Source organism: Phyllostomus hastatus, unplaced genomic scaffold (assembly GCF_019186645.2).
Source record: "Phyllostomus hastatus isolate PE091 unplaced genomic scaffold, TTU_PhHast_1.1 phas_scaffold_78, whole genome shotgun sequence".
Taxonomy (NCBI): Eukaryota; Metazoa; Chordata; class Mammalia; order Chiroptera; family Phyllostomidae; genus Phyllostomus; species Phyllostomus hastatus.
In genome coordinates, this window is record NW_025334041.1 from 5,439,682 (window position 1) to 5,466,942 (window position 27,261).

Here is a 27,261-nt window from a genome sequence, read left to right on the forward strand (position 1 = left end):
TATTACAAAAATAGAGGCAACTAGGTTAAGAAACTACAGAAAATTTAAGCAGAATTTGTTCACTCTTACAAATATTTCTGTTTATTTTCTGGTGGTGTTTTTCTATGGATCTACATTAATGAGATAGTTATAATCACCTTGTACCTCAATGTTCAGCCCAGACTTTTCACTAGCAATATATTAAAGTGCTTTGTCTTCAAGCTTCCCTACTTTTAAACGACTACATAAGCCCTGACTGGCATAGCTCAGTGGATTGAGCACGGGCTGTGAACCAAAGTATCGCAGGTTTGATTCCCAGTCAGGGCACATGCCTGGGTTGCAGGCCATGACCCCCAGCAACCACACATCGATGTTTCTCTTTCTCTCTCTTTTCCCCTCCCTTCCCTCTCTAAAAATAAATAAATAAAATCTTTAAAAAAATTAAAAATTAAATGACTACATAACATCCCATCAAGTGGACATCTTCAATATTATTTAACCAAATTGTCGGCAATAAGGTATTTTTAACTTACCATTGTTATAAATAACTCTATGATAAACATCTTTATGAATTAAGTATTTCACACATTTTGGATTATCTTCTGCAGACGGCATCTTAGAAAAGAACGTCCGTAGGACATGACGTACTTGTGTTCCCAGATTTATGGAGCCAAGTTGTTGACAAACACAAAATATTTATCGCATGTACAAATTCCATTCCTGCGTTCTGATTTAAGCTATTCCTGTCAAGCAGTGCGTTTTCAATGCTTTATCCAAATGGCTCCAATCATCCAGCCATCGTTACTCACTGTTATTCTAGGCAGATTTCTGCAATGAGCAAAACCAGGGGCTGTGGGTAAAACACTACCCTTGAGTAACGTATCTCCCCTTTGAACCTACACCCTACTCTCAGCGCTCAGCAAACACAGCCGACAATGAAAGGAAACTCTCCCCGAAGTGCTATTAGCATTCTTCTGTCCAAATCATATCTCCCCTCCACATCGACATAAAGCTCTGGAAAAATCGCCGGCCTCTTTCTTGGAGCCCCATATGATCTGCCAGCAAGTCAAGCTGCCCCGGCCAGCGGAACACCTGGAGAGGACCAGGAATGGAGAGTGACTCTCAGGATGTCGCCAAGGGAAAGACGGCATTTCCCTGGAGAATCAGCCAACATCTGTGGTTGGAAGGCACCACGCCTCCAAGGTGAATGTCAGATATACGCTTACTCAGAGCAGTAAACCCCTCCCCAAGTCAAAGCTGCTGAGACGCGAGCCAGGAAAATCGGCCGAGGCCAGCCTCACTCCAGCCTCCGGTCCCAGGGGCCTGTGGGTTTCCCCTCAGTCACCAGTCCTCGGCGTGTCTCCTCTCCCTTATTCGTAGGTCACAACAGCTGCCCTGTCCCGAGTGCTTCCTTGGTTTCTGGGGCAGTGGTGGAAATGGGACAGACGTTACTTATAATCCTCCCATCCTCCCAAGAAGTCTAGGATGGATCCCAAATATCAGGTGAAGAAATGGAGGCTCAGGAAAGTTCAGCCGCTTTCCCACGCTGGCCCAGCCAACCAGGGGCAGCACTGAAACCGAACGTTGAGCGCTGTCCCCCAGGGTTGCCACAGCGCAGAAGTCCGTCCCTCTGAAAAGGAGGGCACCACTGCATCCCTGCGGCATCCCTGCGGCATCCCTGCAGCATCCCTGCTCTGCTCCGAGCTGGGGATCCTCCTGCACAGCTGGTCCTTGCGTCTCCTCGCCATTTGTTTAAATTGCTATGACCAGTTACCAGGGCATTTAAAGGCAGTGAATGGGAATACTAGCAGGGGACTTGCAGAGGTCATTCCAGTCGGCCTGCTCTGTAATCTTTAAAGCCAATAAATATTTGAGAAGCAAGTCCTCAGATTGTAATATATTTTTAAAAAACAAACATTGCATTAAAATCTGATTACCAAAATGTAATTTGTCCATGAGGTCAAGTCCTGGGCCCTCTTTTTAATTCCTTTTCACTTCTCGCACTATAAATCCTTAACCCCCCTTTTCTGAGATTGGAAACCGCACTGAGAGATTGTTAGGGTGGCTCCTGACCAGCTGCTCAGCCCCAATAGAGCAATGTCTAGCCAGCGATGGGCACCCAGGGGCTGTTCTCTGTAAGTGCGCACTGCCCTGTACCCAGGGATACCTGGGTGAGCAGCTGGGGTACAGCCCTCACCCAGGAGTGCATGGCTTGGGTCTCACCATGCCTCTCCTGACTGCTTTTTGCCTGGTCCCTGGTTTGCTTCCCAGTGCCCTCTGGGCCTTGGGGCCTCCCTGCACCCTATCCATCTTCCCTTGCTCTGGCACTCCTGTCTTCACTCCATGCCCTCACATTAACTTAGATGTGCCTCTCTGATCAGTGCCCTCCCAGGACCAGCCAGCCCCTGCAATATTGGTTCCAGCCTGGAGCTGATGTTCTCTAGGGCCTACTTCCTGTTTTTCCTGCCCGTCCGTTTCTCGGGATGGCTCCCTCTTCCCTTCATCCTTGCTTTTCTCCTAATGCAGTCCCTGGGGGGTCCAAGCTGCGCCTTATGCTCTTGTTCCCCCACCCCTTCCTTTCAAGTTCATCCCCTGCCCTGTCCCACAGCAGCTGAAATAGTTTCCTATAGAAATCTCCAGAGTAGGAAGAGGTGCCACTGTTTCCCATCTACAGTATTTTGCTGTGTATAATGTGCACTTTTTTGCCCATATTTCTGAGGGAAAAATAAGGATGCACATTATACATGGGTAGTACTAATTCCATATCTATATAAATGTTTTTAAGTCTTTTATTTATGCTTATTCATTAAAAATGTAACTATGGAAAGCAATAATGATATCTGTATGCAAAATAATACCCTGGAATATGATCATTGGTTTTGTTTCTAAATATAAATAAATAAATTGAATTACAAAGTTAAAACAAAAGATTTTTTTTCCTGAAAGATTGGGCCAAAAATGTGGGTGTGCATTATATACAGGAGTGCATTATACACAGCAAAATACAGTAATTCTCAGCCGCTCTTTTTTTATTGGCTACCCAGCTGCCTCTGAACTGTACCTTTTAACTATACCAAGGCAAATGCTAAGATTAGATCATTTAGTCCCTTCTGCAGTGACTTGTGATTCTCAGATATGTGTGGCATCGACTAAGGTTCGGTATACTTGAAAAGAGGAATTCAGTTTCCAGGAGTATTCTGGTCCACTGCACAGGGAGGTGAGGACCAGCGCGCCCATTATTGAACCCAGGGTGAGGTCTGTGTTAGTAGTTAAAACGGATGGAAGAAGGAACTAACCATTAATGGTGGATGCAGGAACATGCACCAGATATCCAACATGAATTGGATAACTCCTTGGCCGACTGTCACACAGAAAACCTTATCATTGAACCCGATGGTCAAATAAGAGGACCGATTCTAAGGTTTTACAATTCAACAAAGACCTGGCTTTTGCAGTCACATTACTCCATCACTGAGCTCACCTAGAGTCCCCCTCAGGCTGAGGCAACAGGATGGCCTTGTGAGAGTTCTCACTGCCAAGCAGCCAAAGGCACTTTTTCTGGTCTTCTGGTCGACCCTTCAGCTCCTTTAACCTACCAAATACCAATATCAGCGGCCTCTCTTGACCCTGTCCAGAGAATGAAGCTCAGCCCTGAAGAGCCTTAAAATAGAATACTCAGAAAGAGCTTGGACCTTGAAGTTCCAAGACTGAGCAGAGGGAAAGGTATTTTCTAGAGATCACAAACCGATGCCATTGACTTGGCTTAAATTTCTTCCCCCTGGACGATGTTCTTTTCATCTCAAATGACATGCTAGTATTGGGGTTGGTATTCTCTATGTGTTCACTTACAGCTACAACTGCTATACCCAACGAGAGCCGGAATTCCTCGCCTTTCCCATATTCTCTGAGTACAAAAGGGTACAGTGGGGTTGAGTGGTGGCCGGCCTCCAAAGAGGTGTGCCCAGTTCTTAATCCCAGAAACCTATGAATGTGTCGTTACTTGGGAAAGGGATCTTCGCAGGCACAATTAAATTAGGGATCTCCAGATGCGAGTATCCTGGATTTTCCAAGTGGGCCCTAAATGCAATGACAACTGTCCTTGAAAAAGGCACACCAAGGAGAGACACGCGGAGAAAAGAGGACAAAACCATGTGGAGACAGAGGCAGAGACTGGAGCCACGCAGCCAGAACCCAGGGACTGCCTAGAGCCACCGAGAACCTGGAAGAGACAAGAGAACTTCCTCCCTTAGAGCCTTCAGAGGGAGCTGGCCCCGCCCTCCAGAAGCGCGAGACAACCCATTTCTCTTGTTTGAAGCCACCACCCTGTTTGTGGTAACCTGTTGTGGACACAGGAGGCTATAATTCTGGTGTTTGTACTATCACCAGGACAAGGCTTGGCCGAGCCTCTGGGTCTATAATGTCAGAACCAAGTAGATCTGTGTGGACGTTTCCAAATTCAAATTGACTGCGCGCCATGCCTCAGCCTTCCCAGATGACGAGAGACGGTTAAGATGACCAAAGGACTCCCCCATTTACAAACAGCAGAGCTTGCTCTCTGTGCCTCTGCTGTGTCCCCCACAACACCAGGAAGGCAGCCACTGCTGGCTGGCCTTCAGGCGTCAGCCTTGCCCTGGAGAGGAGTGGCTTTTGACTCGCGACCTGACACATTATTGGCAGAAGCAGAGAAAGGTGACGTGAGGAGTGCATAGCAGTCTAGCTTCTATGGTCCAGACAAAAGCAACAAAACAGGCAAAAGTGATCGCCCTAGGGCCCTCTTTGTCTCTGATTCTTTCACGGACACCTATCTGGACGCCCACAACAGGCCTGCACCCGAGCACCCTGAGTCCCCGAACCACCAGGAATGCTGGGGTCCTCTCCCTTCACCGTGTGCCCACAGGGTGAGCCCCGGGGATGTGGGGGTGAGCAGGTCACTGTGTTCGAGGGACCAGAAGTGGGAACCCAATCACTCCTCCATCCTGGCGTCCCAGAGGCCAGCCGGTGCCTCAGTCTCTCAGTAGCACCCTGGCCCGCCTTTCTTCGGGACTCCTCTCTGGGACAGGTTCTGTCTCCCTGGGACCTGCCCTTCGGGTTTTCGCATGTCACTGCTTAACAAGTAAGAGACAGGGGGTGAAGAACGTGTATCTCAGGGGAGACTTGCAAAGCCTGTAGATCAGCAGTCCCCAACCTTTTGGGCACCAGGGACCAGTTCCGTGGAAGACGATTTTCCCATGGACCAGGGTGCGGTGGGGTGGGGGCACAGGTGGCTTCGGGGTGATTCAAGCACATTACATGGATTGTGCACGTTATTCCTATTATTACTACATTGTAGTGTGTAATGAAATAGTTACACTGTTCTCCAGACTGCATGTCAGTGGGAGCCCTGAGCTTGTTTTCCTGCAACTACATGGTCCCATGCGGGGGAGGGGGAGCCAGCGATGCCTGAAAGCTGTCCCTGATGGCTGGTCTACTCCGCCACAATCTCAGTTTGGTTGCAGTCACTGCAGAAACCCCTGCAGATGAAGAAGCTTCACTCGCCCGCCCGCCGCTCATGCCCTGCTGTGCGGCCCAGTTCCTAACGGGTCACGGCCCCACCGGGTTGGAGACCCCTGCCCTAGATACTTTTCTGTCCTGCAGGTGGCTCTGGAACCGAGGTTCCTGAGTTGTCAGGGAGCAAAGGCATTACCTGCCTGTTCAGGTATCTGTCCTCTATTTTTACCGTACACAGGGGTCTGATGGTTGCTAACCTCTGACACTCTGGCTGCGTTTTAGTGAATCCTTGGGGCTGGTACTCAGGTAAAACAGGGTTTGGATTTACCTCTTCTATCTGGAGTTGAAACGTTGCCTCTCCTGAATACCGGCCTGCTAGAACACACTGTGTTAAAGATCTAATCACACCCCGTAAGAAGGATTTAGGGCTAAAGAGGGATCCAGGGAGAAGCTGTGGGATTTCAGAGGAATTACCTACTATTGCCATACTGACATCAATTTTCCTGCTGGTGTTTGCAACAGGCTTAAATTGAGACCAGCGGCTTAAATGTATCAACAGAGGCAGGATTTTATTTTTTAGTCCTGATTTTTAAAAGGAGGAATTAACTTAAAGGAATTAATCTGTTAGGAAAGTTTGAAGACACTGGGGAGATTCGGGGAGGCGGCCAGTCTTCTGGCTCAGTCACGTGAGGCAGGTAACCGGCCTGCACCCCACGACTTGCTCTGCCCAGCACTGGCTCCCCGGCCTTTCCGCGTGAGTTCGTCTGAGCCTCACGAGGGCTGTGGCCAGGCACACGTGCACCTCGGTTGCTTGTCAGGAAGTGTCTCGCCCTGGGCCCGTCAGGGCCAGTCAGCGCACTGACCGCGTCAACACCACCTTGGGCCCCACCCAGATCGCTGGCATGGGAATCTCTGGGGTGAGGCTCCGCCGTGTTTTAACGAGTTCTTCAAACGATGAGGGGCCCTGTGAACACCTGAGCATTAGTGGTTTAGATGACCTTCAGCGTGTCGCCTCTCTGTCCTTGGCATATCAGTCCACAAAAGGAAGAGCTCCACTTGGGAAATCTCAGCGGAGCCTTGAAGCGCTCTCATTCTGTTCTGTTCCTCCAAATCATTGTAGCCCCTCCCCATGCATTTTCCACCTCATTCTGATTCGCGGGTGTTGCAGGGTAGAACGGGAAATTTTGAGACCCAGGCCACATGGGGGGCCATGCACCCACTCTCACCCTAAAGGAACTAGGCACCGTTAGTTACAAGGAACACATTGAAAATTTGACTCAGCAGGTGTGGACTTCTGAAACTCAGAAAGAAACATACACCCTGTTGTATACGTAAGGAAAGAGTCCAGTAATACGGTGCAGGCAGGACAAATATACCTCCCTGCTGCCCCCTGGCCCCGTCAATCACTGCTGATCGCCACGGTGACGGCGAGCACCGCCCCCCCCCCCAGCACCCACACTGTGGGTTTCCTACTCAACGCCCGACTGAAGGAAGTCAGAGCCCTCCACTGGAGAAACCCAATGAAGGAGACCAGACATTTCAATATTTTAAAAGAAGAAATAAACAAACCAACGAAAATACTGTTTAGGCTTTGCTTGGAACCCCACTCAGGAAATCAACTGAAAAAAAAAAATCATGAGGCAGTCAAACAGTTGAGCACTAAGTGGCAGTCTGGTGATATTAAAGGATACTAAGAAAATAGTATTATAGTTATGTTTTTCTAAGGCTCCTTCTCTTTGAGAGATACATACCAAAATATTTGTGGATGAAAGGATGTTGCATCTGAAGTTTTATTCAAAATGACTCCGTTCTGGAGGCTGGGAGGAGGCGGGGTAAGTCAGACCGGAGTGGCCAGGGGGCGAGTGGCTGTCACTGGGTGTAGCCGGGTAACGGGCACAGGGGGGCTCCTTGCTCCCCATTGTGCTGCGTGGTTCAAGTTTTCCATAATGGCACTTTTCATTAGCAATAGGAAAAGAATAAAGGCGGGACATAGTTCCCCATAAAAAAGACAAGCGATGGTGAAAGATATCTTTCCATATACGATCACATTCAATGCCTCCACAGGAAACGTTGCCGGTGGGGCGCCCTCCACCTCACCAAGCATGCCCGTCCCTCTGCTCAGGCTCTGGGGACAGCGAGTCCCCGCTGCAGAACCAAAGCTGAGAGCACGCTGAGTGCCCCGCGTGCTGGGCACACAACAGGCGTTCGGAGACTGGTCACACAATAGCAAATCTTCCACGTGGGACACGAGGGGCCAGCTGACGAACAGCAGACACACCTGAGTCCCTGCGACTGCGCTGCAGCTCCTGCATCCACCCACCGCCCACGTCCCCCCAGCCCTTCAGTGCTTACCGAGCCCACGGAGATCCCTGATCTTCACCCTGTGACTGTCTGACCTTTACCCTTGGCAGGGAACGCAGAGCCCAAGACTGCCCTTCAGAGACGCCTCTGATCTGTGCCTGCCGTGAGTCGCGTCCACAGGGCAAGGTGACCTTAACATCGATGGTTTTCAAATCAGTGGAAATTAAAATAACAATAAGATCTTTTTCATCTTTAAAATGAGGGACATAAAATATTGTGACCGTCCTCAGTGCTGGCAAAGAGGGGGTGACGTGGCTCATCAGAGTTGAATTCGGGACCGCGCTCCTAGGTGTCGATTGAGCAATGCACAGCGAGTGTGCAGACAGCAGCCACACTCTCGGGCGGTAGCTTCTCTTCTAGGAATCACTAAGAGCAACGCCAGCGTGTGTACACAACACACGCACTAGATGCGGCGAGATTCGCTGAAAGTAAGTTACGCCACATGCACATAACCTACTGTGCCACCAAAACAATGCTTAGGAAGAAATGGTAAATAAAATAGAAAATCCCCGTGATAAAGAAGACCATTTCTACACTACGATCTCTACCATCAGTACGAATACATGTAGTTATTGAAAGCGACTGTATCAAATATCTAAGGAGGGTTGCTTTGGGCAGTGGGATCCTGAATTTTCTTTCTATCTGTATACTTTTTCCATGTTTTCCAAAATTTCCACAATAACAAGAATGCTGTTTTTGTAGTCATAAGAATATTTTTAAATTCTTAGTTCCTCTAATGGTTTCCTCCACCACGCACAATGGCCCGGTGATGGTCAGCTGCCTGACTCCAGTGACGAAACAAAAGCCTCGGATGCACCCAGACTGGTGTGCACCTGCACACCGTTCTCCTGGGCTCCGCTAAAACTACAGTCTCTAACGCCTCCGTCTCCAGGCCATTTGGAAGGTAAAGGAGACACCACATATGTACACATCTTTAGGAGCCTTTAAGTTCACCGGCTCCTTCGCAGGCAGAATGTTGGATGTGACGCCACGCCTGAACTCGCACCGCCATCTATGACGTGCTGCAGAAGTGGCGGCCATTATTAGTTATCACTTACGTCGCCAGGTGCTTTCAGCAGGCGTTTTGGCTCTGACATCTCCTTGCTGCTCCTGCACCGTGATGCCAATGGTTACACGAGGAAGGGACCCTGCCTGCAATACCCTCTGTAAGTCTCCCTGTCCCCCCTCACCAGTTCCCTGAAGTGGCCCACCTGCCTCGTCCCAGGAGGCCAGGTTCTTGCCTGCAAGCGCTGCCTTTCTCTCAGACATCCCACCTCTGCTCCCTCCCTGGGGGGTCCTTTCTGAGGGCTGCTTCAGTTTTCGCTCCCCTCTGTAAGGGGCCCCTCCCTTCCTGACCACCCTGGGCCCACATGCAACCTGGAAGGAAGTGATGTGCCTCCCCAGGACCAAAACACAGCCGGGAGGACGCCAGCTCTCTGCGTCACTGGGCCACGGGCTGCTCGGGGCCCGCTGTTTCACCAAGTACTTCGCCCCGAGACAGTGTGAAAGGGATGCTGACCGAATCAGAGACCAGACTCAGAGCTCGGGTCCATGACTAACTGAGTTCTTTGCCTGGGTGCCGCCGTCTGTCCCCATCTTGCTTCTGTGCAGTTACTTAGAAACTGATCTTGAATCCGCTGGGCAGCTGGGGTGCTCTCAGTGCGCTAACTTGCAGATCCAAACATCGAAGAGGTCATATATTGTTGGGGACCGCCCTGCCTGGTCTCAGGAAGCTGTAACCCCCCCGTGACTTAGGCTGAGTGAGCGACCTCCGGACCAGGAGCCACTAAGGAGACAAAACTTATTTCCCTGGCATGAACGCTGCCTGTTCTGTGCCTGACCTCCTAAGCTTGATCAGTTAGCCAATGGCGGATAAGATTTCCCACAGAGGGAATCATCTAAGACAGGCATCATCACGTAAAGGCTTCTGGGAAGAGACTCGGGACTGTGGAAATGAAGGGGTGATGGGCATAAACCCCTGCCCCCTCGGCTTTGTCAAAGCCTGAGTCCTTGTTCTTAGAAGTGAGTAATCCAAGTCTCCTGGCTGCCTTTGTCTCCTCTGTTAACTCAGGCCTGCGGAAATAGCAGGGGCGGTGCAGTCTAGACCAGAAACGGCGGACCCCCGGGGTAATCAGGCCTGGGACACAGAATGTGCAAGATCCTGTGAGATCTGTTTGCTGGAGGATGTTATTAGATTAGAATTTGAAGGCACAGACAGGAAACCAAAACTAGCCCTTTGAGCCTTGTCAGATAAAACCCCAAGCTCTGCCCAGAATCACAGCGGGGGTTCTGTTCGCACCTTTGTAAATCACCTACTTCTTTTGATCTTTTCTGCCAGACTGTGAATCCACAAACTAAGTCTGTATTCTCAATAAAAATCTGCTTGGGAATGGAGAGGGGCGCTCTCCACCAGAGAGAGTGGCCCTTCTGTCCCTATTCCTCCACAGGACCTGGTTGTCTCTGAGTATGTTTTTCTCCTGCTTCGACGAGCATCCGCAGCGGAGACGGATACTGCTGGCCGGTGTCCGCCACAATATATCATCTAAGAAGTCACACATACGCCAATGCTCTTTTCAAGTTAGGAAATTGATTTTGTATCTAGACACTTCCAGCACCACACGCAGAATTCACACTCTTGCTCTGCAAGGCCGTCTCTGGTATTGTTAGACAGACACCATTGCTGGAAAGTTCTTTATTACATTGTACAGAAATCTGCTTCCCGGTACAACCCTACCATAGTTATAGTTCTGGTCTTAGGAGCATAACAATGTGTTTTTCTTAAGTAATATTTCTTTTTTTTTTAAACATAGGTGGGGGAATGGAACTTTAGCTTTTCTTTTTTTTTAAAGATTTTATTTATTTTTAGAGAGGGAATGGAGGGAGATAGAGAGAGAGAGAAACATCAATGTGCGGTTGCTGGGGGTCATGGCCTGCAACCCAGGCATGTGCCCTGACTGGGAATCGAACCTGCGACACTTTGGTTTGCAGCCCACGCTCAATCCACTGAGCTATGCCAGCCAGGGTTAAGTAATATTTCTTTATCAGCTGAATATTCCTGTCTGCTCTCTTTCCTCTCAACATCTGTACCCTGCGGTCCTTTCTCGTAACTATGATTTCCAGCAGAGTGTAAGCGCTTCGGCTCCTATAGGAGTCCCGCCTTTATCATTTACTAGCTGGGCTGCCTTGGGCTAGTTACTTAACTAGTGCCTCCCTACTTCCTTCTCCTCCTCTGTAATTGGGTGATTAGAATGTTACACATTTCATAACACTGTTGCACTGAGTATTTTACTTACAGGCAGATCATCTACAGAAAACCCGTCCTGGGTCTTGGTAAAGATTGCACTTCATAGATGTTCATAATTGGTGGGGCGATGAAGATGGTACAACTTCCACCCTGGCTGGTGTGGCTCAGTGGACTGAGCACCGGCTTACGAACCAAGGGGTCGCTGGTTTGATTCCCAGTCAGGGCACATGCCTGGGTTGCAGCCGGGTCCCCAGTAGGAGACACGCAAGAGGCAACCACACATTGATGTTTCCTTCTCTTTCTCTCTCCCTTGCCCCTCTCTAAAAACAAGTAAATAATATGGCTTTCTTCATCTGGCCAGACCCTGGACACTCTCGTTTGCCAATGTCCTTCTTAAGCTATAATGCTGCATCTAAAGTCATTAAACACGTCATAATCAGGAAAACCTAGAACACAATGGATGCCTGTCACGTGACCTAGATATTAGCTATTTGCACTTGAGCCACTTATTTGACCTCTCTAAGCCTATAGTTTCCTCCTCTATAAAATGGGATAATGAGATCATCTGCCCTGTAAGGCTGCTGTAAACATTTTCGTGCTGATGCTACAGTAAGGCCCTAACGCTGTGTGAGTCTGGTTTCTCAGCCCTCCACTCCAGAGCAGTTAGGATCGCCTGTGGAGCGGTAAACATTCAATATCATTGTAACAGGAGGAGGTCGGGGCAGTTTGGGGTGTGGCTGTCTGTACCAGGGTGCTATCCACACCCCCACCCCGGCCCTTGGGCACAGAGGCTGAGGTTACCCCGCCCTGAGAAACCCCACACAGATCTGACCACATCTCAGCCCGGTTCCACTACCAACCCCTTTAACAGGAAGAAAGTAAAGAAAGAGGAAAAGAAGGTTGGGGGAAGCACAGGAGAAAAAGGGGAAGAGGAAGAGGCCGTGGCAGTGACCAAAAAGTTGCAAACACGCCAGGTGTCTGGTCACTTTCAGCAAGAGGGGACAGGAGAAGAACAGCCACCAATCTGAGAAGGGGCTTTTCTTGTTTTTCTTCGTCCATGCCCAGTCTCTCTGCAAGGGTTGATGGTCAATCATGACTCATGTGAAGGAAAAAAAAAAACCCTACAAAATTCACACTGTCACTTGCTTACCAAGAAGTAATGGCATGAAGAACAAAGACACGGGCTTTGGTAGGAAACACATTCTCCATTCTTACAGGTGCCTTTTCAAGGTACCATCCAGCCCTCAACTGGTCCTTTGGGACCCCCGAGTTAGAGTTAGCACGGTCCCTGCAAAGCGTGGCCTCTAATTGTCTGACTAAGATGCTTCTCATGGACTCTTTCTGCCCTTCATTGGTGAGTTCTTCAGCACTGCCGGATAAGGGAAAGGCACCATAGAGGGAGAGAGGATATTGTCACTTCTTCTTGGTGCTGCCAGAGCTCTGGGGGGCTGAGAAAGTTCCCTCCCCTGGGAGAGTTAATCCTGAACCTTCTTCTGGGGTCTGCATGAGCGGTTTTACCGCGCCCTGCTGTTCAGAGGGGCACGGACAGGTCCAAGCCCCTCCGCGCTCTGAAGTTGGGGAGTTCACTGATTCCAGACCAGTGAGTCTTCATCTCGGGACAGATTTGCACCAATTTCCCCTTTGTCTGCATCCTCTAGACTTCCTGGCCACAGAGCTTAGTGGCAGCTGCCCTCCGGGAAGAAGAGGTGTCTCTGTGCCAATCTGAAAGTGAAACTGAGTGCGGCCGTCACTTTCCCCATGTCAACAGCTTGCAGGCACGGCATCCTGCAGGAGGGTCTCAGCCTTCCTCTGCACCACCCGCCCTGGAGCTAGAGCGGCCGTACTCTTCGGGGCTGGCTCCCCGACGTTCCTGTTTTCCTGATTTCCAGAGGGGGAAAGGGACAGCGGCAGCTGCCCTCGGTGGCCCTTCCAGCATTGCCACAGCCTCCCATTTCCTGCACTGAACAAACCCCTCCCCGTCTGGAACAACCGAGTGGTTTCAGGTGTCTTCAAGAGTCTATGGTTGGTGCATCTGTGCCAGCTGTACAGTCAAACCACCTGGGAAGCTTTTGAAAAACAACCATGCCTGGCCCCCACTTCTGGGAAGGGGCCTCGGGTTTCATATTCTGTACTGCTCTCCATCTGTTTCCGATGGGCACTTGAGCGTGAACATCACTGCCTCAATCTCAACCTGAATTCCCACCCTCAGGTTGTGCACTGGGCAGCTCCTCACCTCACACGCATTTCAGATCAGGTTTCTCGACTCAGAAAATTCGCTCTGTCCCTTCCCTCGTTATATTCCCAGCACAGCAGTAGAAGCAATTTTCAAAATGGCCCAGAGTTTCTGGGGAACCGGCGGAAGCAAAGTGCCAGTGCAAACGTAATTATCTAAAGAAATTAAAGAATGTATTCAAAGTAAGTGATTCAGCCCTAGCGGGTGTAGTCAGTTGGTCTGGGTATCATCCCTCAAAGGGAAAGGTTGAGGGTTCACTCCCGGTCAGGGCACATACCCAGGTTGCGGGTATGATTTATGGTCGGGGCGCATGTGAGGAGGCAAGCAATCTCTCTCTCTCTTCTCTCTCTCTCTCTCTCAAAGCAGTGAAAAATGTCCTCAGGTAAGTATAAAAAAAAAAGAAACTGGAAATCATAAAAGTGACATGGAAGTTACATCTGTTCCAGAATACACAATAGAGAGAGCAAAGTAAAGACAATTTTCTGAGAGATAACGGCTGAGGATTTCCCCAGCACTGATGAAAAATCCCAACCATCAGATTAACTAAGGTCCAAAAATCTTAAGCAGGATGCAGAAAAACAAATACACACCTAGACCCCGCACATGAGACTGCCAGAAGCTGAAGAAGCAAGAGACGTTGATGTTAAAGGCATCTCATTAGAGAAGACGCATCACCAAAAGAGAAACATTTTTATGCAGAAACGTGGCCTCTGAAAGTGGCCGTGGGCGCCGGAATGCAGTAGGGCATTATCTTTAAAACGACGAGTAGAAAACAACTACCATCCTACAAAGCGTACGAGGCCAAATTATCTTTTGGGAGTGCAGGCACATTAAAGACCTTCTGTACAAACAAAAACTGAAGGAGTTACACCAATTGTTCCTCACTAAAAGAGCATGTAGAAGAAATATTTAAAGAAAAAGGAATGTTATACAAGAAGGAATGTCTAAGTAACAGAGAAAAAAATGTTAACGATACTGTAAATATATGGGTAAATCTAAACACATTTCGTGTAAAGCAATATAACACCAATGTCTAATTTGTTTGGCTAAACTACAGGACAACACTCACATACTAGGCAACCACAGCATATAACTAGGTAGGGGTTCCCCGGCAATGCGTCCTAAGCGCTGTGTGTTATTTGGGAAGAAAGTAAGGTATTGCTTAACTTCAGCGTTCTGAAATAAATACGAAAGTTCACATTTCTTTGAAGGCACTAAAAGAATAAAATAAAATAAGATGTATATATCCCAAAGTAGGAAAGGGAGGAGAAATGAAATGAAGGGGAAAAAACAAGTCCAGGCGATTCAAAAGGAAAGAAAGCAAGGAAGAAATGGAGGAAGGAAGGGAGGGAGGGAGGAGTTGATATGTTTTTATCATCACTATTACAAAACAGGCCTTATGTGAGTAAAATAAATGCAGTAATGGAAACAGGTAGAGTCCGTGTGAGGAAAAAGGAAGTGGCACCTGGTTTTTCCCAGAAAGGCTGGGGGAAGAAGGAAAGGAGTCACAGGGAGGCAGGGAGATCGCCAGCGGGCCAGGGTTTGTGAACAGCTGCCCACCTGCGCCCCTAAGGCAGGGGGTTGCTCTGCACCCTCCGCCTGTCATCTTTGTGGACCACTCTCTGCTGCCTACATCGTGACCTCCAGGTTAAACCATCGTGACCTCCAGATTAAACGTAGGTTGCCTGAGGGCTCACATGGGGCTGAGCAGGAAAGTGAATCCAATGCCGTCAAATAAGAAAAGTCACCATGGGCCCTGGCTGGTGTGGCTCAGTGGACTGAGCACAGGACTGCGAACCAAAGGGTCGCTAGTTCCATCCCCAGCCAGGGCACCTGGCTGGGTTGTGGGCCAGGTCCCCAGTAGGGAGCGCCCAGGAGGCAACCACACATTGATGTTTCTCTCCCTCTCTTTCTCCCTCCCTTCCTCTCTCTAAAAAATTAAATAAAATCTTAAAAGAAAAAGTAAGTGCCAAGTTTAAAAACAAAAAAGTCACCACAGGAAAACTGGGCTCTAGGGAGCTATGTGTATGGCTGACAGGTAACATGCAGGATACCTAGCTAAAATCTGCAATCCAGGTAAACAAGGAATAGTTTTTTAATATGCCCAAGTATCCCTTTAATATTGGGGACATACTTATACTAAAAACATTATTCATTATTTATCTGAAATGTATTTGTGTTTTCTAAATCTGGCAACCCCGGGCGCAGGGGGTTCGTAAAACGGTGGCGGACTTGAGCTGAGATACCACGGTGCTCCTCCAAAGTGTCCTCCCCATGACCACCCAGCCAAACATTTTCTTAATTGTTACTTGGTTATGTTTATTACACGATCATGCCACAAAGCGGTGTATCATCCCAGGCTGGAGAAAGAGGGGGCTCAGGGAGAAGGTTCGTCCACGCTCTCTGTCGCGTTTGGAGTGAAGGGAGGCCTGTTTTCACGCTCGAAATCCCGAGTGAATCGGGAGAGGCTGCCCTTACACGTTCAAACGGAGCTCCCGGGGGTATGTTCACTAGAGCAGCGAGTCCCACCGCGAAGCCACAGTTCTGTGCCCCACGGGGCCCACACTTGTTTGCAGTACACGCGGAAGGTACAGACGCCGGCTGGACTGGAAGGATGAAACACCCAGACTGGGTTAGTCGGGGGGTTCCTGGGGCGGGGGGTCCTACACGAAGCTTTGTGGGGGTGGGGGGAAGAACATGGGCTGGACTCAGAGAACATTGCCTGGTGGGCTCTACCCACAGAAATATGTAGAAGCTGGGTGTAGAGAATAAGTGAATGTTTTCCTTCGCATGAGAAGTACCCTTGTGTGGCATTCGGTTTTACAAATAGAATCCTAGCACAGGTACGCAGGTACCAGTGACCCATACGCACCTGTATTTTTTCCTGCACATTTGGAAAATGGGAGAGTCTAATAGAAAGTGCCTTTAACTGGGAGTGGTGGTCCAGCACGAGGTTGGAGAGGCTGAGAGTCTAACATCACCCGTCTGTCCACCCTCAAGTCCCCAGCGGAGTCCGACTGACACAGGGTGGCAGGCAGTCTCTGTCTCCAGCTGACGAGGCTGCACGGGCAGTGCCCGTCCCGGGCCGTGGAACTCAACAGCTTCCACTTTCACCCCAACCCTAGTTTCTCAAAAACTCAGACTAACAAAATACGCTTTGCAGCTGACTTGATTCTCATCACATCCTCTTTCCTGGTGAATCAGAAGGCAAGCAGACCTGGCTCCTCTCCCCACCGTACGCAGATAACATCCTCGGGGAACCGGTGGACAGTTAGAGGCTGGTGTGATGTGGGCTGTAGTACGTGCTCAACAAACATTCCATCTCTTCATTTAGATTGGGGCCACTCTCCCCTGCCCTCTGTTTCATTCCAGAAGTGAGGAAGAGGAAGAGGGCACAGCTCAGGGTATCCAGCGGCTGAAAGAATTGCCATTTTTTTACACAGAAAGCCTAGCTACTAGAGAATCAAACCCGCATCTCCCCCTGAGACAGCCTCTCTGCGGCATGTCGCCCGGTGCAGGGGGCAGGGGCGAGGGTGCGCCCATTGTCTCTCTGAACATCTTCGGTACCGCTTTCCTTCCAACCTAGACCGGAGCCCGCACAGCAGCTGTCAGTCACGCCCCTGCTATTAGCATGTAAAGCACGGGCTGGGAATACGGCAGGAGAAAAAACTGGCCACCTAACCACATGCCCCCTGAGCCACCCAGAGAGACGGGTCCAAACCACTGATGCCCAGAGCCCCACCTCAGACCCCTGGGTCGGAGTCCACAGGGAGACCTTAACAACATCGGTGCGCTCAGCAAGGAGCTCCAGGGAGTCAGACACAGATCCCCGCCCCCCACCCCACCCCGGTGAGAGCTGGTGCCTGAACGGAACTGAGGGCCAGACGTCCCGGCGTTCCTCCAGATTCCATCCACACACGGTCTCGGCTAAGAGACGGCTTCCGACCTCCCTGCAGCGCTCGGGGCCCAGGTCACACCAGTCGCGCCCGGGCACAGGGGCCGCCGGGGAGAACCCAGGAAGGCAGGCTCGCTCTCCTGATCTGCAAGAGGATCAGGTGACCTGAAGCCTCCATCTCACCACTTGCATATGAAGGAAACACGGTCTCAAACATTATCCAGTTCCCATGTTCTTCTTCTAAATTTTTTTTCTAGTAAGTCTTAATAGTGATGTTCTAGAAAACTAGCTACTTATTCAATCACTCGGTGAATGAGTTTTAACCAACATTTTTTTTCCTTTTAAGCAATCTAATAAAGATTTTCTAACCACTCTTTCTGTAAATGTCTCTCCCAAGAGCAAATAACGACTCAAGAGCTTTGCATTTGTCTTGCGTAAATAAACTGTGTCTTTCCAACTACACTGTGGCCCCCTGGAAAGCAGAGGCCATACACGTCTTCGAATATTTCTCTCTCTCTCTCCATATATATAAAGTGAAATGGGTATAATGATCTTTGCTATTTATTTATTTTTTTTAAAGATTTATTTATTTATTTATTTATTTTAGAGAAGAAAGGGAGGGAGAGAGAGAGAGAGAGAGGGAGAGAAATATTAATGTGCGGTTGCTGGGAGTTCTGGCCTGCAACCCAGGCATGTACCCTGGCTGGGAATCGAACCTGGGACACTTTGGTTCCCAGCCCGAGCTCAATCCACTGAGCTACGCCAGCCAGGGCTTGATCTTTGCTATTTACAGTTAAGAGAAACCGAAATGTTTTATGCCAAATTTGCTTCATGGGAAGAGAACAAACATAGGTCCACTAACAGCTTTGCTCCCGGTACAGACGCTTGTAGGACAGATTGTACATAAATGGTATACGGAGTGCAGGAAGGGAGCGGAGGGAGGCAAAGGAGAGAGAATATGACAGCTGCTGTTCAGCTCTTGCATACCACATTCACACCGCAGCTGGAGCTTCTCTAAGTTGGCCCCTCGCAGAGCAGAGAGCCCGTGCTGGTCATGGCCACAGCTCTGCAGAGATTACAGCCGAGGGAGGAGATAAGACTGCACTGGCCTACCGATCTCAGGCAGCGCAGGGTGAACTGCGTGAGTGCCCCTGCAGCAGCCGTGACGCAGCGAGATTACAAGTGCATTGTTCTCTGCGTCCGGCCCCTCCTGAAATCCGTGCAAGTTCCTGAGGGACAGAGCACTAGGAGCATCTTTTGTTCTAATGAGGGACTCTGGGTGGGCTCCCGGGTGGCTCCTGGCTGGGGCTGGCCACCGGAAAGCCCAAGCTGCGCTTAGAAGCTTGGCGTTTTCAGCCCTGCCCCGCCCCTCTGGCCCCGCCCCTCTGGCCCCGCCCATTCTCCAGGGAGGGAAGAGGGGCTGACCCGGGAGTCGGTAACAGAACACGTCTTTGTGACGGAGCCTCCATAGAATGCCAAGGGTAGGGGGTTCGAAGAGCTTCCAGGGTGGCGAACACATCTACACTGGTAGGGAGCTGCACCCCACCTCCACGGGGACCATCTCCTGCACTGAGGACCCTCCGAGACCCTGCCCTAGCATCTCTTCATCCGCGTGGTCATCTGTATCCTACATCACACCCTTTAACAAACTGTAAGTAAGTGTTTCCCTGACTTCTGTGCGCCAGTGTTGCAAATTAATCAAACTGCAGGGCAGGGTCCATTTGCAGACAGATTGGACAGAAGTCGTGGGTCACCTGAGGGCATGTGGCTTGCTGGTGCCTAGTCTGGTGGGACTGAGTCCTTAACCTGCGGGATCTGACACTGTCCCCAGGTAAGCAGCATCGGATTTGAGTTACGTTGTAGGACACCCCGCTGACACAGGGGCGGAAGGAACCTCCACACACGGGACAACCAGAAGTGTCCAAGGCGCACTGTTCTCCAGGAGGACACAGAGACGCACACAGGCGGGGAAGACTGGGTGGTTTCCCAGCACACCAGCGGACGCAGAGTGAGGAGAAGGGTCCCATCTATCGATGTCATTGATGACCTAAGACAAGCCCTGGCTGGCGTAGCTCAGTGGATGGAGTGCGGGCTGCAAACCAAAGCGTCGCAGGTTCGATTCCCAGTCAGGGCACATACCTGGGTTGCAGGCCACGGCCCCCAGCAACTGCACATTGATGTTTCTCTCTCTCTCGTTTCTCTCTCTCTCTTTCTCCCTCCCTTCCCTCTCTAAAAATAAATAAATAAAATCTTAAAAAAAAAAAAAGACCTAAGACTTCACGGGCACTGTGCTGGGCCTGACGACCAGGCATCCCACGGAGACACACGAGGTGACGGCATTCCAGGCACGGGTCACAACACTCCAGAGGAGATAACATGGGGGGCGCAGTTAGGGAAAGAGCAGACACCCCAATTCAGTTACGGAGGGAAAGCAGGTCACCGACTAGTGCGGGGCATGCACCACAGGTGTGCGCAGTCAGGGGTTCTCGGCCCGGACTCCAACATCTCCAGGCCACAAGGGGCTGGGGGCTGAGACAGGCGGGCCATGTACTTTTTGTGACTCTCAGAACAGAAGCAAGAATGTTCCTTCACACGAAAGATCAGATAGTATGATTCCATGTACATGAAGAACCTAAAATAGTCCAAAGTCGAAAAGACAGAAAGTAGAAGGGTGGTTCCCAGGGGCTGGGGGAGGGAGGGGTCACCGTTTCGGGGTGCCGTGTCAGTGTGGGGTGCCGGAAGATTTCTGGAGACGGATGGTGGTGATGGCTGCACAACAACGTGAATGTACTCAGCGGTTTGTACCTTTAAAAACAGTTAAAAGGTAGATTTTATGTGATGTATACTCCACCCAGATTTTAGGAAAAAGGCGCAGGAAAAGAACCAGCGGCTGGAGCACAGCCCCCCCCCTTAGCCCAGAGCGAGCCTGGGTGAGCCTGCCGGTGGTCGGTCAGAGCCAGTCTGGGGGTGAAGACGCTTCAGACCTGGGACCGCATTTCTGTCCAGGGGGCCTTGCTCGTCCGGATCGTTAGGATGAGGCCCGAGTTCGGGCACCCTCTACCAGGGGCTCGGCGCAGGAGGGGAGGAGCCTGAATCTGTGGACGTGAAGATGAGGAGAGAAGAGCAAGTCCGCCCAAGAATGGTGAGTGGGCTCCGCAGGCTGGCCTCAAACCAGGGCCACTCCCCTCCCCGGGAAGAAGCACCCACGCCCCCAGCAGGGGAGCTCTGAGTGCTCCGTGTCCCCCGCCAGCACCATAATGGTTTGCGCTGTGGTCCAGCTTCCAATCTAGTTGACAGGCCAGCAAAGGACAGCCCCGTGGACCACCCACTTGTGTTTGTGAATGACGTTTTTATCTGCTCACAGCTGCCACTACTCATTCGTCTGCCGTGGCTGCTTGCATCTGCAACCGAGCCGTGGAATTGGTTGCGACAGAGAGTGTGGGGCCCATAGAACCCAAAATATCCACGACCGGGTCCAAAGGTCAGTCCCCACCAAGTTTGTCACAAATTCAAATTAGTTGTGTGGTGTTGAGAGGGAACGGGAGGGGCCCTGGCCACCTTTGGAGTGAAGCCAACCAGAGACGCGCCTGCAAGGGTGGCCGCAGCTGCGTCTCAGGGCAGGAGTCCCCGCGACAGGCACCCGCAGTCTCGGGTTTGCCGAACGCGGCAACCACGCCCAGGGAGTGTCGGGAATCCTTTGGGAGGGGACTGAGCCTCCTGTCGCCACCTAAAGCAACAGCCATGGACAGAGACTGGATTATATATTTGAGGCTCCGTGTGTTCAGGTTTTGGTCTTTGGACTGCATCTGGGACGAACCTCAATCCATAGGGTGATCCGGGGTCATGACCTCAGCGCTACCTCGGGGGGGTGGAACGAAGGGTGGTCGTGAAGAGGGACGCTGCCCTCTGTGTGGGCATCCCCACGCGGACAGCACGCTGCTCCTGCATCCCTGACAGCTGCTGAGGGGGAAGGGGGCTGCGGGGAGGGGGGTGGGGCCCCTCTTTGGAATGCGGATGTTCCAGGCAGATAGACAGGTAGGTAGGTAATAGATAGAGATACATGACAGCTTTGTAAGCTTTTGATGAATGCGCCTTCCATTTTTGTAGTCCTGCAGTTTCAGTTTCCCTAGAGACGCGAAGAGACCGTGAACCCGCTACTGCAGACTGACTCTGTGTCTTTGGGAAAAGGAAGTTCCCGCGCGAGAGAGAGGAGAGAGGTGTGGCTGGGCCGCAAGCCCTTCCCGACCCCACACGCGAGGCCCGTGCGTGAATGCTGCTCACTGGTGCACACCACCAGGTGCCCGGGCCGTGGCGGTCAGGCCGGAAGTCTGCATCAGGGGGCAGAGGGGTGTCCTGAACTCCATGAGATCTGCCTTTCGGGATGTGCAGGAGAACCTCCCGCCGCCGCCTCAGGCCCCAGCTGCTGCAGCCTCCGCCCCGTCTCGCTGGGAGCAGCGGGCGCTCCTCAGAGGGGCGTGCTCCTCTCCCTTCGCCAGACTCCAACTCCCCGGCCACCCCACCCCGGGGACGGGCTGCTGGAAGTGCTTCTCTCTCCCGTGCGAATTCAATTATTTCCCTGTTTTCAAAAAGAATGACTTAATCTCCAGGAACTGCAATCTTTAGTTGACCAAGTGTTTTGAAATTACAGTTATGTCCAAAGTTGAAAAGAGAAGCAATCTTTGGACTCAGCAACCACTGTTTCAGAGCCTGTGGGGCTCCAAGCCTTTGGGATCTGATGCGCACAATCCCACAGTTGGTGGCTTCGTCCTTCCTTTCATTCATTCATTCGTTCATTCGTTCATTCATTCCAAAGATGGTGGGTACTTAGCATGTGACAAATGCTGTTTCAAAGCAAAGAGATGAAAAATGGCACCATTCCTGCCCTTCGGAAAATCGTATTTTTAGGAAAGAGACTTTACTTGAATTAAAATTCTTAGATTCTTATGATGGTCATGAATAATACCATTGCCATCAAAAGCAAGATGGAACAGTAAGGGTATTTAATAAATATTTTGACACAACTCATACTAGACTTCAAGACCCTCTGCAAAGTAATACCTTAGAAATGTTCGACCGGTTACCGAATTTTTCTCGTTTATTACTTTGAAGGGTTTCACTGATTTTCACGTACTCCAATCTTCTTTAAAATATTTTTACATTGTGTTTAGTCACAACATGCTAACACCCTTGCCACGGCAGCCTATATATGGTAAACATCCAATAAGCATTTTGTCATTTAGTGAATTTTAGATTTGGAAAGCATCTTTACAAATCAGCTAGTCCTATGGTCCTTCACTTTAGCTGGGTTTTGGACCACTTGGAAAATCTGATAAAATGTGTGGACGCTTTTTTTCCCCATTAGAAAAACAGGTATTTACATACATAGATTTTTTGGCAGACAATAAAGGGGGTTGGTGAATTACCCTAAATACCACCCATGAATTCCTTTGGGTTCACGTAATCGCGTCCACATCTTCCACTTTATCATGCTCGAAAGTCACTGCCTCGGACAGGGGGTGGTAAATGAGGGCCCTGAGGCCAATCTGGCTCGTCTCGTGGTCTGCGAGATAAGAACCGCTATCACCTTCTTAAATGGCTGCGTTAAGTACCTGCATGTTATGTTCCACGTTGCATCTTGGCCTACCACCCCTAAACTATTTTTTATCTAGTCCTTTATAGAAACAATTCCGAACCTCTGGCCTAGAAGAGTTAGAAACTATTGTCCAAAACCCTCAGCCAATGACTAGAAAACAGAGGGCTAGAGTTCATACCACCTCACCCCTCATCCACTGGCCTCGTTACTCCTAATTGATCAGTTAAACTACTGACTGGTTGGTAAAGAAGAAACTATGAAGTTGTGAATCTGAGGTACTAATAAGTAAGTTCTTGTATAAATAATTGTGCAATTGTGTAGGGAGTTGAAATTCAGAAAACAAAGTGACCCACTCAAAGTCATATTACAAATTTGTTACAGGAGCCACACTAAACTCTCAGACCCGTGTTGTGGATTCCTGACTTGTTTTTTTTTTTTTTCAGCTTTGCCTTGTCCTCCATTCTGCTGATCTGAAATGCATTATTTCTTATAAAAAGTAAATAATGGTACAGAAGGAACTCAGTGTAAACTTATTTGAACAGACGTTCCCACAGCAGTTCTTAACTGTTAGTTATGTGGTTTCAAAGCTATTTACAGACTCCTCCTGTCCGGTAGCTCTAGAACAATGGAATGAAAAGAATTACAAGAACCAGTGTTATATGCTACTTTGAATATATTTCTTTTAGAAATTTCAAAGCCCCTGATTGCTATGGGTTGTTTTCTTCTGTTGATAAGGGCTGCCAGGATGCCTTCAAACTGTGTACGGCAAAATTGCAGTAATCGAATTTAAGGATTTTCATAAAGGAAAGAAATAAACCACTTAAAAGATAAACATTTGAACAACATGGAAATGCAACACCAGATCCCCTAGAGACTGCTACAACCTTTTCAGCCGGCGTCCTCTCTTTTTTGGTAGATTCTGAAACCATTTTGTCCCTGTTTGACCACTAATAAAGACTGCACCTCCTCTGCATTGCACAGGAAGAGCCGAACAACGCTTTGTCCACGGGAGGCGTGTGGTCGGAGTAAACAAGGGTGCTGCTGGCAGCAGCCTGCCCGGAGATCCGCGTTAGAGCGGCACTGGCCAGTCCGCTGTGCTCTCTTCATGCATAACTTTCACTGGTGCCACCCAGCCCCAAGCCTTCTGCACTTACCTGGAACAGCCGGATAGCTCAGGCGGAAGTGCAGCTGGCGGGCGGGCCACCTGTCTGACTTGCAGACAGGATTCTCGTCTAGTACCAGGGCTGCCCGGGCACATCCATGGTCTGCGCACCTACTCACCAGGGCGGCCCCGTACCCCGGCGAAGCACGAGGAAGCTAGTGTTATAAGTTCCGCAGGGCGCCACCAGCAACCACAAAACCTCAAAACCGTTTTGAAGACACGAACACTGAAAAACCAGCTCTTAAAGACAACCAGCCCGAGTTGCAAAATTACAGGAAGGCCAACTGTCAAGAAGCAGTTATTACAGTTTTCCGACGACTGTGAGAGTCCAGCTTTTTCCAACTTTCAATCAAACGCAACTGTGTAGGGAGTAGGGGGAGGGGGAAGTCAGTGATATTGCCAGACACAAACAGAGGAGATCAACTGTGTGTCATGTTCCGGGTAGAAGGACAGAGGGTGGGGAAAGAAAGCAGGCTTACCGTTGTTTATGTAGAAAATAATTCCATGCCCTGGCTGGCGTAGCTCAGTGGATTGAGCACAGGCTGCGAACCAAAGTGTCGCAGGTTCAATTCCCAGTCAGGCCTCATACCTGGGTTGCAGGCCACGGCCCCCAGAAACCGCACATTGATGTTTCTCTCTCTCTCTTTCTCCTTCCCTTCCCTCTCTAAAAATAAATAAATAAAATCTTGAAAAAAAAATAATTCCATAATGAACAATCATACAAGAAGACACTGTTTCGTGTCCTCACCACTGTCGACTTAGCTCTGTCCCGCCTGTATGTATAACAGTTCCTTTCAGAAAATGCAGAGTTGTTCTGAACTCTGTTAGGGACTTCGGTCTACTACTGTGTCATCGATATGCAATAATGACTGCCACATGACACTATGGTCAGCTCATTTAATGAGAGGTAAGACAGAGGCTGGAACAACCAGAGTGTATTCGAGGATCAGAATGGGAGAGTGTGTTTGTCTACCACCCAACCATTTAAACCCTTAACATTCTCCCCAGAAGAAGTCACACGCAGGTGCATGCAACTCCGCGAGTATGGGAAAAAAAACTAAGTTCCTCAAACTGCTGTGATGTGCCTGACCTTTCATACAACACGCTATAGTGATACTTTTTAAATATCATGATTACCGTATACATCACATAACAACATTGTAGAGAAATCCTAACTTATTAGCTATCAACATTTTCACATATTCCAATTTTAAACTCTTCTTTGACATTTTTTCATTTAAACAAAATTACGGCAGCCTCAAACCAGGACCATTCCTGAGTTCTCTCTCCTTGAAAGAAACTAATTAGAATCACAATTCTGGTAATTTCTGGTCTCCTTGACAATGCTCGAAAGCTAATAGTCTCACCAAGAGTTTTTAGTTCTTGTTTCTCATCCCAAACAGGGTGTGATTGCTGCACCTGACTTTGTGATTTTAGTTTTTTTTTATTTTTTTAAAGATTTTATTTATTTATTTTTAGAGAGGGAAGGGAGGGGAGAGAGAGAGAGAGAGAGAGAGAGGGAGAAACATCAATGTATCAATGTGCGGTTGCTGGGGGTCATGGCCTGCAACCCAGGCATGTACCCTGACTGGGAATTGAACCTGTGACACTTTGGTTCACAGCCTGCGCTCAATCCACTGAGCTACACCAGCCAGGGTGTGATTTTAGTTTTAAGGGACGGATTCTACATCTGGAAAGTCTTCAGTTTCAGCAGATGGACCATACGTGTGACAGAGGAGTAAAAATGTTACATGCTCCAAAGGAACTCGTCCTGGAGAACTTTCACATTTTAGTAGTGGTAAAAAAAAACTGCTACAGACAAACCTACCTTCTGAGAACAGCCACATTTTTTAAGAAATTGGATACAATATAAAACCTATTGATATGAAGTCTTTAGAAAATTGGCCAGGCAGTGAGAGCCTGAAGAAACAAAACCCCCAGGAGAAAGAAGGGACAAAAGCTGAACCTGATTTTCAGCTCAGCATTTTACTCAAGGTACCGCTTGCTGATTTGTAAGTGGCCGCTGAGAAAAATCATTATATTGCAAAATGACCACCACAGCAAGTCTAGTTAATATCAACCCTCATGCATAGTTACAACTTTTTTTATAACGAAGACTTTTAAGATGTGCTCTTTTAGCCACTTTCAAATGTGCAATGAAGGATGACTCGGTTTAGCCACCCAATCTCCTTTACGCTGGCTCTCCTGAGTCTGATGTCTGCTATAGGGTTTCTTCACCTTTTAAAAACCTTCGTTCTCTCCTCTCTTTCCCCGAACGATTTCTGAGTTCCTGTCCTCCGGGCCCCCCTTCTCTCTCCCGTCTGATCCACCCTATTACCAGTGCTTTCTGACGCGTTCTTCATCGCATCCAGTGAGTTCTTCGGCTCAGGCTTGGGTTCTTTTTATAATTTCATTCTGCTTGCTGAAGTACTCCTTTTGTTCATGCATCTTCTTCTTCATTCCTCTGAATTGCCTGTCTGAGTTTTCTTGTCTCTCATTTGAACTTCTTCCAAACAGCTCTTTTGAAATTTTTTTTACCGGATTTCAATGCCCCATGTCCTTAAGTTCGGTGGCTGGAGAATTGTCATTTTCTTTTTTCCTTACGGTGTTACAGTGACTTTTCATCATGTTGGACAAGATGTGCTTTGCTAACCACCTTAGAATGGCCACAGGCTTTGTTTACTTGATACTAGCTGTGCAGACAATCAGAACCCTTTCCTTTGCCTCCAGAAGGTGGCGCTGTGGCACAGGATTTTGGTTTCTCTCCCCAGGCAGACACTGGGCTCCCCAGTTCCACTTCCCACCTCTTCTGCCAGAGAGGTCGTCGGTGCCACTCAGGACTGCCACCGCCACAGTCCCAGCACGTTTCAGTGTCGGCTCTGGGGAGCAGAGCTGGCTGCGGACTCATCTGCATCCTGTTCTGCCGTGTTCTCCCGCCAGGGGGACTTGAGCCCTGCAAATGCTCCCTCCCTGCCGGGTGTCCGGTTTTGTGTCCCGCAGATGGTTCCAGAGGGCAGCCGGTGGGGTGGGGCAGGTCCCGGCTCCCCTGGATCCGCGGCCTCCTCGGAGGCCCCACCCACCCACCCACCTGGGATGCACCAGTGGGTGAGGCTCTCCTCCTGGGAGTCCTGGGCAGAGGCCCGTTGGCTGGGTGACGGGTGTTTGGTTAGTTGCACGTCAAAGAGGAGAGAGAAAAAGCAACTCTGGCTGCTGTGAGGTGAGGTCACTCTCCTCGAAGCTCTCCTTTGAACAGGCCTGGCCCCACGGTAACGAGTCTTTCTCGGCTTGCCCAGGATGCTCCCATCTG

At 49.6% G+C, this 27,261-nt stretch overlaps 1 protein-coding gene across 1 annotated transcript in view; it reads right to left on the bottom strand.

Moving 5' to 3' along the window:
* The window catches only part of GPR141 (G protein-coupled receptor 141), a 33,679-nt gene extending 9,602 nt beyond the window's left edge, over positions 1–24,077 (bottom strand). Inside the window, exon 1 of the mRNA XM_045828278.1 lies at positions 23,947–24,077. The gene's annotated coding sequence lies outside the window, so the exon portion shown is untranslated. The remainder of the gene's footprint in view (positions 1–23,946) is intronic.
* Positions 24,078–27,261: the final 3,184 nt, after the last annotated feature.